This window comes from Triticum urartu, chromosome 3 (genome assembly GCF_003073215.2).
Source record: "Triticum urartu cultivar G1812 chromosome 3, Tu2.1, whole genome shotgun sequence".
In the NCBI taxonomy this organism is placed as follows: Eukaryota; Viridiplantae; Streptophyta; class Magnoliopsida; order Poales; family Poaceae; genus Triticum; species Triticum urartu.
Genome location: NC_053024.1, coordinates 8,020,793 through 8,030,174, shown reverse-complemented (window position 1 = coordinate 8,030,174; position 9,382 = coordinate 8,020,793).

Below are 9,382 nucleotides of genomic sequence, written 5' to 3'. Positions count from 1 at the left end.
AACAAATATAAGTGAAGCAAAAGAGCATTCTACAAATGGCGGTTTTCTATGTGTAGGGAAACAAGCAATCCAAACTTCAAATGATATAAGTGAAGCACATGAAGCATTCTATAAAGCCATACTCAAAAAATATAAGTGAAGTGCAATGAGCATTCTATAAGTCAACCAAGGACTATCTCATACCAGCATGGTGCATAAAAGAAAAGTGAAAACTAAATGCAAAAGATGCTCCAAGATTTGCACATATCGCATGAACCAAACGAATCCGGAAACATACAGATACTTGTTGAAGAAAGATCCGGGGCATCCCCAAGCTTAGACGCTTGAGTCTCCTTGAATATTTACTTGGGGTGCCTTGGGAATCCCAAGGCTTGAGCTCTTGCCTCTCCTCCTTCTCCTCACATCGAGACCTCCTCGATCTTCGGACACTTCATCCACACCAAACTCAACAGAAAGCTCGGTAAGATCCGTTAGTATAATAAAGCAAATCACTACTCTTAAGTACTATTGCAAACCAATTCATATTTTGTTTTTGCATTGTAGCTACTGTAATATAACTTTTTCATGGATTAATCCACTGATAGAAATCAATATTGTCATCAAAACAAGCAAACTATGCATCGAAAACAGAATCTGTCTTAAACAAGACAGTCTGTAATAATCTGAACATTCACCAAACCTCTGGTACTCCAAAAATACTGAAACAATTAGCAAAAATAAACAATTTGTGTAGAAATACAGTGCAAATAGTTTCAGAACCATTTGACGTTCCAGTAAAAAAATGTAAAATCGTACACTACAGCCAAAGTTTCTGTCTTGCACCGCACAAACCAACAATCAATGTAAACATCCCAAAGGCAAATATTGGCACATTATTTTTATTTTTAACTTTATAAAAGAACATAACAGAAATAAATGACTCTCTAAAACTTCTGGGTTGTCATCCTGGCAGAGCTTTCTTTAAAGCCATTAAGCTAGGCAAAGGTGCTCAAGTAATGAATCCACCCGGATCCCAAGGTATATCAAAGCAAATTTGAATTAGCAATGATTTGGCATTTAGTAGTGAGCAAAAAGCAACATATATCAAGCAATGATGAAGTCTAAATCTCTTCCTATGCATTGGCGTGTCATACAAGAACAATTCATGCACATCAAGTAAAGGCCAATGCATAACATAAGAAGTTTCTTGCAATTTTATCATATTGGAAACATGGAGAGGCAGAGATGTAGTTCCTCTCTCATAATAATTGCAAGTAGGAGCAGCAAGCACATGCATATTATATTCATCAAAATCATCATGTGTAGTAGTAAAACGCAACCCATCAATATAATCCTTAATAAGGGCAAACTTCTCCGATATAGTGTAGTCGGGAGAATTCAAAGGGATAATAGGACTATCATGCGTGGGTGCAATAGCAACAATTTCATGTTTAACATAAGGAACTATAGCAAGTTCATCTCCATAAGCATAATTCATATTGGCATCTTGGCCACAAGCATAGCAAGCATCAAGTTCATCAAAAAGGGATATTTCAAACGAATCAGAGGGATCATAGCAATTATCATAGCAATCATCCTTCGGTAAGCACGAAGGGAACTTAAACAATGTATGAGTTGAAGAGTTACTATCATTAGAAGGTGGGCACGGGTAGCTAATCCGCTCTTCCTCCTTTTGTTCTTCGCTCTCCTCGTCATCTTTTTCATCTAATGAGCTCACAGTTTCATCAATTTCTTCTTCCATAGACTCCTGCAAAATATTAATCTCTTCTCGGACAGCGGAGACTTTCTCAATAAATTCATCAATATCATAATTGTATTTATAATTCTCATAGCAATATTTAAGGATAGTTAAATTTTCAGGTCTATAAACTGAATCATCAAAATCTTCAAACTATTTAAACAAAGATTCAATCTCACATGCACCCTTAAAAGCAACAAATTCTTCTATTCGTTCCACATCATAGTAATCATATATACCATTAGCATAAGAAGCTAAGGTTTCATTATCATTAAATTTGCATGAAAAGGGAAGGTGTGGAGCCTTCATCCTAGAGCAACAAGTATAATCATATCTCAAGCATAGTTGCCTAGCATACCAATACAACATATAAATTTGATCCCATAATAGTTTCCCTTTTGAGATAAGTGGTGTCGCACATAACAAGCATGCTCATCTAAAGATTTTCCCTCAACTAAGCTAGTTGGGGTTTCAGCAAGAGCACATAGGGATCGAAGATGATCCAAGTAAAAAGCTTCGGGAGTGTGATAGATTTTGAGTGGTTCTTCAACCATTGGTGTAGTAGGTACAACTAATTTTCTTGGTATTTTGCGTTTCCTACCCATAACTGAAGATAGAAAACAAGAGCACAAAATAAAAACTACTTAGTGATAAAGCAAACAAGCACACACGAGAATATTCACCCCACGCTATAACTCCCCGGCAACGGCGCAAGAAAAAGGCCTGGATAACCCACAAGTACAGGGGATCAATTTTAGTCTCTCTCGATAAGTAAGAGTGTCGAACCCAACAAGGAGCTAAAGGTAGAACAAATATTCCCTGAACTTCTATCGACCACCGATACAACTCTACGCACGCTTGACGTTCGCTTTACCTAGAACAAGTATGAAACTAGAAGTACTTTGTAGGTGTTGTGGGATAGGTTTGCAAGATAATAAAGAGCACGTAAATAAAATATAGGGGCTGTTTTAAGTAAAGAAGCAATAAAGTTAAGTATAGCGAATGTGGAAAAGTGGTGGTAGGAGTTGCGAAATTGTCCCTAAGCAATTGACTACTTTACTAGACCGATAGCAAGTTTTATGTGGGAGAGGCCACTGCTACCATGTCATCCCTGACTTGGAATTCTATGCACTTATGATTGGAACTATTAGCAAGCATCCGCAACCACTAATGTTCATTAAGGTAAAACCCAACCATAGCATTAAGATATATTGGCCCCCCTTCAATCCCGTATGCATCAATTTCTATGCTAGGTAGAAGCTTCTGTCACTCTTGCCCTCCAATACATAGTCCTATCAACATACAACTAACACTATGGTGTGATCCACGCGCACGCTCATATGATGGGCACCAAAGGACAACAACATAACCACAAGCAAATTAAACCAATCATAGCAATTCACCAATTACCGATAGAACAACGAAAATCTGCGATGATGATGATGGCCCCGATGGCATTCTGGAGCGACCGGGAGAGAGGGGGAGAGAGCCCCCCTTCTTCTTCTTCTTCCTTGACCTTCTCCCTAGATGGGAGAAGGGTTTCCCCTCTGGTCCTTGGCTCCCATGGCATGGGAGGGGCGAGAGCCCCTTAGAGATTGGATATGTCTCTCTGTCTCTCTCTGTTTCTGCGTTCCCTGATTTTGCCCTTTCACCGTTTCTTAAATTCCCGGAGATCCGTAACTCCGATTGGGTTGAAATTTGGACACGATTTTTATCCGGATATTAGCTTTCTTGTGGCGAAAGAAGGGCACCAACCTCCTTACGGAGTGGCCACGAGGGCCCAGGGCGCGCCTGACCCCCTGGGGCGTGCCCCTCACCCTCGTGGGCCCCTCGGGCATCGGCTCACGTTGATTCCACTTCCCAAAATTCACATATATTCCAAAAAAAATCTCTGTCAGTTTTTGTCCTGTTTGGACTCCGTTTGATATGGATATTCTGAGAAACAAAAACATGCAACAAACAGGAACTGGCACTGGGCACTGGATCAATATGTTAGTGCCAAAAATAATATAAAAAGTTGCCAAAAGTATGTAAAAGTTGTAGAATATTGGCATGGAAAAATCAAAAATTATAGATACGACGGAGACGTATGAACGCTCATATTGGTTCCTACATATTCTAAGAAGATCTTTATCGGTCAAACCGCATAACGACATACGTTGTTCCCTTTGTCGTCGGTATGTTACTTGCCCAAGATTTGATCGTCGGTATCTGAATACCTAGTTCAATCTCATTACCGTCAAGTCCCTTTACTCGTTCTGTAATGCATCTTCCTGCAACTAACTCATTAGTCACATGGCTTGCAAGGCTTATAGTGATGTGCATTACCGAGAAGGCCCAGAGATACCCTCTGACAATCGGACTGACAAATCCTAATATCGATATATGCCAACTCAACAAGCACCATCGGAGACACCTGTAGAGCACCTTTATAATCACCCAGTTACGTTGTGACGTTTGGTAGCACACAAAGTGTTCCTCCGGTATTCGGGAGTTGCATAATCTCATAGTCATAGGAACACGTATAAGTCATGAAGAAAGCAATAGCAATATACTAAACGATCAAGTGCTAAGCTAATGGAATGGGTCAAGTCAATCACATCATTCTCTAATGATGTGATCCTGTTAATCAAATGACAACTCATGTCTATGGCTAGGAAACTCAACCATCTTTGATTCAACGAGCTAGTCAAGTAGAGGCATACTAGTGACACTCTGTTTGTCTATGTATTCACACATGTACTAAGTTTCCGGTTAATACAATTCTAGCATGAGCAATAAACATTTATCATGATATAAGGAAATATAAATGACAACTTTATTATTGCCTCTAGCTAGGGCATATTTCCTTCACTACCGAGTACTGCTTATCATATATGCTATATTCATGTGAGGGTGCATGTTGACTATACATGAGTACCTATAATGCTTTATGATATTGTATGACTATTGTATGACTATATATATGGTATTGTGGTTAATGATATTGTTATCTGGTATATGTGAAATTGCAGTTTATTGAAACGGGGTAGGAAGGAGGGAAAAATGATGAAAGATACAGCAGTAGCGCGGGGATAGAAAAGCGCTACAGCTACTTAATAGTTGTATGTTCCAGAAAAGCGCTACTGATATAGTCAATAGTAGTAGCGCGGGTATAGACTGCGCTACTACTAACTGTTAGCAGTAGCACCGTAGTAGTAGCGCGGCTACCCGCGGTGCTGATAGTATCAAAACCCGCGCTACTACTAGGGTTTTCCCTAGTAGTGGGATTCTGATACATCTCCAACGTATCAATAATTTTGATTGTTCCATGCTATTATATTATCATTCTTGGATGCTTTACAATCATTTTATAGCAACTTTATATCATTTTTTGGGACTAACCTATTGACATAGTGCCCAGTGCCAGTCCATAGCAGCAAAATTTTTGGAGATTTTTTGAACCAGAAGACAACTTGAGAGCCAAGGAAGCACCAGAGGGGAGGCACGTGGGGCCCACAAGACACCAGGGCGCGCCAGAGGCCCCTGGTGCGCCCTGATGGGTTGTGGGGACCAAGGGGGTCTCCTCCACCGCCTCTCAGCTCTGTAAATACCCAAATATTTCAGAAACCCTAGGGGAGTCGACGAAACACAATACCAGCCGCCGCAACTTCCAGAAACACGAGATCCAATCTAGATCCCTATTCCAGCACTCCGCCGGAGGGGAACACGATCATGGAGGGGTTCATCATCCTCATGGGTTCTCCTCCGATGATGCGTGAGTAGTTCACCATAGACCTATGTGTCCGTAGGCAGTAGCTAGATGGCTTCTTCTCTGTTTTTGATTCCCAATACAATGTTCTCCTTGATGTTCTTGGAGACCTATTTGATGTAATGACTTTTTGCGGTGTGTTTGTTGGGATCCGATGAAGTTCGAGTTTATGATCAGATCTATCCATCAGAATTATTTGAGTTTCTTTGATCTCTTATATGCATGATTGTTATAGCCTCGTATTTCTTGTTCGAATCTATGGTTTAGTTAGGTCAACTAGATTGATTTTTCTTGCAATGGGAATAGGTGCTTTGTGATGGGTTCGATCTTGCGGTGTCCTCGCCCAATGACAGAAGGGGTAGCGAGGCATGCATGTATCGTTGCTATTTAGGGTAAAAACATGGGATCTATTAGTACATGAATAGATCTTGTCTACGTAATGTCATCGTTCTTATTGCATTACCCCGTGTCTACATGCATGCTGGATAGCGGTCGATGTGTGGAGTAATAGTAGTAGATGCAGAATCGTTTCGGTCTACTAATCTTGGACGTGATGCCTATATACACGATCATTGCCTTGGATATCGTCATAATTATTTGTTCTTCTATCAATTGCCCAACTGTAATTTGTTTGCCCAACGTATGCTATTTTCTCGAGAGAAGCCACTAGTGAAACCTACGCCCCCCGGGTCTATCTTTTATCATATTGCTTTCAGATATATCTTTTATCATATTGTTTTCAGATCTATTATTCCAAAACCCCAAAAATACCTTGTGCACTTTTTCTTTACTTATTTTATTTTGTATTTTATTCAGATCTATTTATCCAAACACATACAATTTAATCTATCTTTTCATCAAGAAGGGTTTGACAACCCCTCTTACGCGTTGGGTTGCGAGGATTTGTTCTTTGTGTGCAAGTACTGTTTGTTGGGGAACGTAGTAATTTCAAAAAAATTCCTACGCACACGCAAGATCATGGTGATGCATAGCAACGAGAGGGGAGAGTGTTGTCTACGTACCCTCGTAGACCGAAGCGGAAGCGTTGACGCAACGTAGAGGAAGTAGTCGTACGTCTTCTCGGTTCAACCGATCCAAGCACCGTTACTCCGGCACCTCCGAGTTCTTGGCACACGTTCAGCTCGATGACGCTCCCCGGGCTCCGATCCAGCAAAGCTTCGGGGAGGAGTTCCGTCAGCACGACGGCGTGGTGACGATCTTAATGTTCAACCATCGCAGAGCTTCACCTAAGCACCACTACAATATGACCGAGGTGTAATATCGTGGAGGGGGGCACCGCACACGGCTAAGGAACGATCATGAAGATCAACTTGTGTGTCAATGGGGTTCCCCCTGCCCCCGTATATAAAGGAGTGGAGGAGGGGAGGGCCGGCCCTCTCTATGGCGCGCCCTAGGGGAGTCCTACTCCCACCGGGAGTAGGATTCCCCTTTTCCTAGTTCAACTAGGAGTCCTTCCATGTAGTAGGAGTAGGAGACAAGGAAGGGGAAGGAAGAAGGGAAGGAAGGAGGGGACGCCGCCCCTCCCCCTAGCTAGTCCAATTCGGACTAGGCCTTTGGGGGGGCGCACGGCCTGCCCTAAGCAGCCCCTCCCTCTTTCCCGTATGGCCCAATAAGGCCCAATACTTCTCCCCCGTATTCCCGTAACTCCCCGGTACTCCGAAAAATACCCGAATCACTCGGAACCTTTCCGAAGTCCGAATATAGTCGTCCAATATATCGATCTTTACGTCTCGACCATTTCGAGACTCCTCGTCATGTCACCGATCTCATCCGGGACTCCGAACTCCTTTGGTACATCAAAACTCATAAACTCATAATATAACTGTCATCGAAACCTTAAGCGTGCGGACCCTACGGTTCAAGAACAATGTAGACATGACCGAGACATGTCTCCGGTCAATAACCAATAGTGGAACCTGGATGCTCATATTGGCTCCTACATATTCTACGAAGATCTTTATCGGTCAGACCGCATAACAACATACGTTGTTCCCTTTGTCATCGGTATGTTACTTGCCCGAGGTTCGATCGTCGGTATCTCAATACCTAGTTCAATCTCGTTACCGGCAAGTCTCTTTACTCGTTCCGTAATACATCATCTCACAACTAACTCATTAGTTGTAATGCTTGCAAGGCTTAGGTGATGTGCATTACCGAGAGGGCCCAGAGATACCTCTCTGACATTCGGAGTGACAAATCCTAATCTCGAAATACGCCAACCCAACAAGTACCTTCAGAGACACCTGTAGAGCACCTTTATAATCACCCAGTTACGTTGTGACGTTTGGTAGCACCCAAAGTGTTCCTCCGGTAAACAGGAGTTGCATAATCTCATAGTCATAGGAACATGTATAAGTCATGAAGAAAGCAATAGCAACAAACTAAACAATCAAGTGCTAAGCTAACGGAATGGGTCAAGTCAATCAGATCATTCATCTAATGATGTGATCTCATTAATCAAATAACAACTCTTTGTCCATGGTTAGGAAACATAACCATCTTTGATTAATGAGCTAGTCAAGTAGAGGCATACTAGTGACACTCTGTTTGTCTATGTATTCACACATGTATTATGTTTCCGGTTAATACAATTCTAGCATGAATAATAAACATTTATCATGAAATAAGGAAATAAATAATAACTTTATTATTGCCTCTAGGGCATATTTCCTTCAGTCTACCACTTGCACTAGAGTCAATAATCTAGATCACATCATCATGTGATTAACATCGATAGTTCACATCATCATGTGATTAACACCCATAGTTCACATCGCCATGTGACCAACACCCAAAGGGTTTACTAGATTCAGTAATCTAGTTCACATCGCTATGTGATTAACATCCAAAGAGTAATAAGGCGTGATCATGTTTTGCTTGTGAGAGAAGTTTAGTCAACGGGTCTGCCACATTCAGATCCGTATGTATTCTGCAAATTTCTATGTCAACAATACTCTGCTCGGAGCTACTCTAGCTAATTGCTCCCACTTTCAATATGTATCTAGATTGAGACTTAGAGTCATCTAGATTAGTGTCAAATACTTGCATCGACGTAACCCTTTACGACAAACCTTTTTGTCACGTCCATAATCGAGAAACATATCCTTATTCCACTAAGGATAATTTTGACCGCTGTCCAGTGATCTACTCCTAGATCACTATTGTACTCCCTTGCCAAAATCAGTGTAGGGTATACAATAGATCTGGTACACAGCATGGCATACTTTATAGAACCTATGGCCAAGGCATAGGGAATGACTTTCACTCTCTTTCTATCTTCTGTCGTGGTCGGGTTTTGAGTCTTACTCAATTTCACACCTTGTAACACAGGCAAGAACTCTTTCTTTGACTGTTCCATTTTGAACTACTTCAAAATCTTGTCAAGGTATGTACTCATTGAAAAAACTTATCAAGCGTCTTGATCTATCTCTATAGATCTTGATGCTCAGTATGTAAGCAGCTTCACCGAGGTCCTTTGAAAAAATCCTTTCAAATACTCCTTTATGCTTTGCAGAATAATTCTACATTATTTCCGATCAACAATATGTCATTTATATATACTTATCAGAAATGTTGTAGTGCTCCCACTCACTTTCTTGTAAATACAGGCTTCATCGCAAGTCTGTATAAAACTATATGCTTTGATCAACTTATCAAAGCGTGTATTCCAACTCCGAGATGCTTGCAACAGTCCATAGATGGATCGCTGGAGCTTGCATATTTTGTTAACACCTTTAGGATTGACAAAACCTTCTGGTTGCATCATATACAACTCTTCTTTAAGAAATCCATTAAAGGATTGCAGTTTTGTTATCCATTTGCCAGATTTCATAAAATGTGGCAATTGCTAACATGATTCGGACAGACTTTAA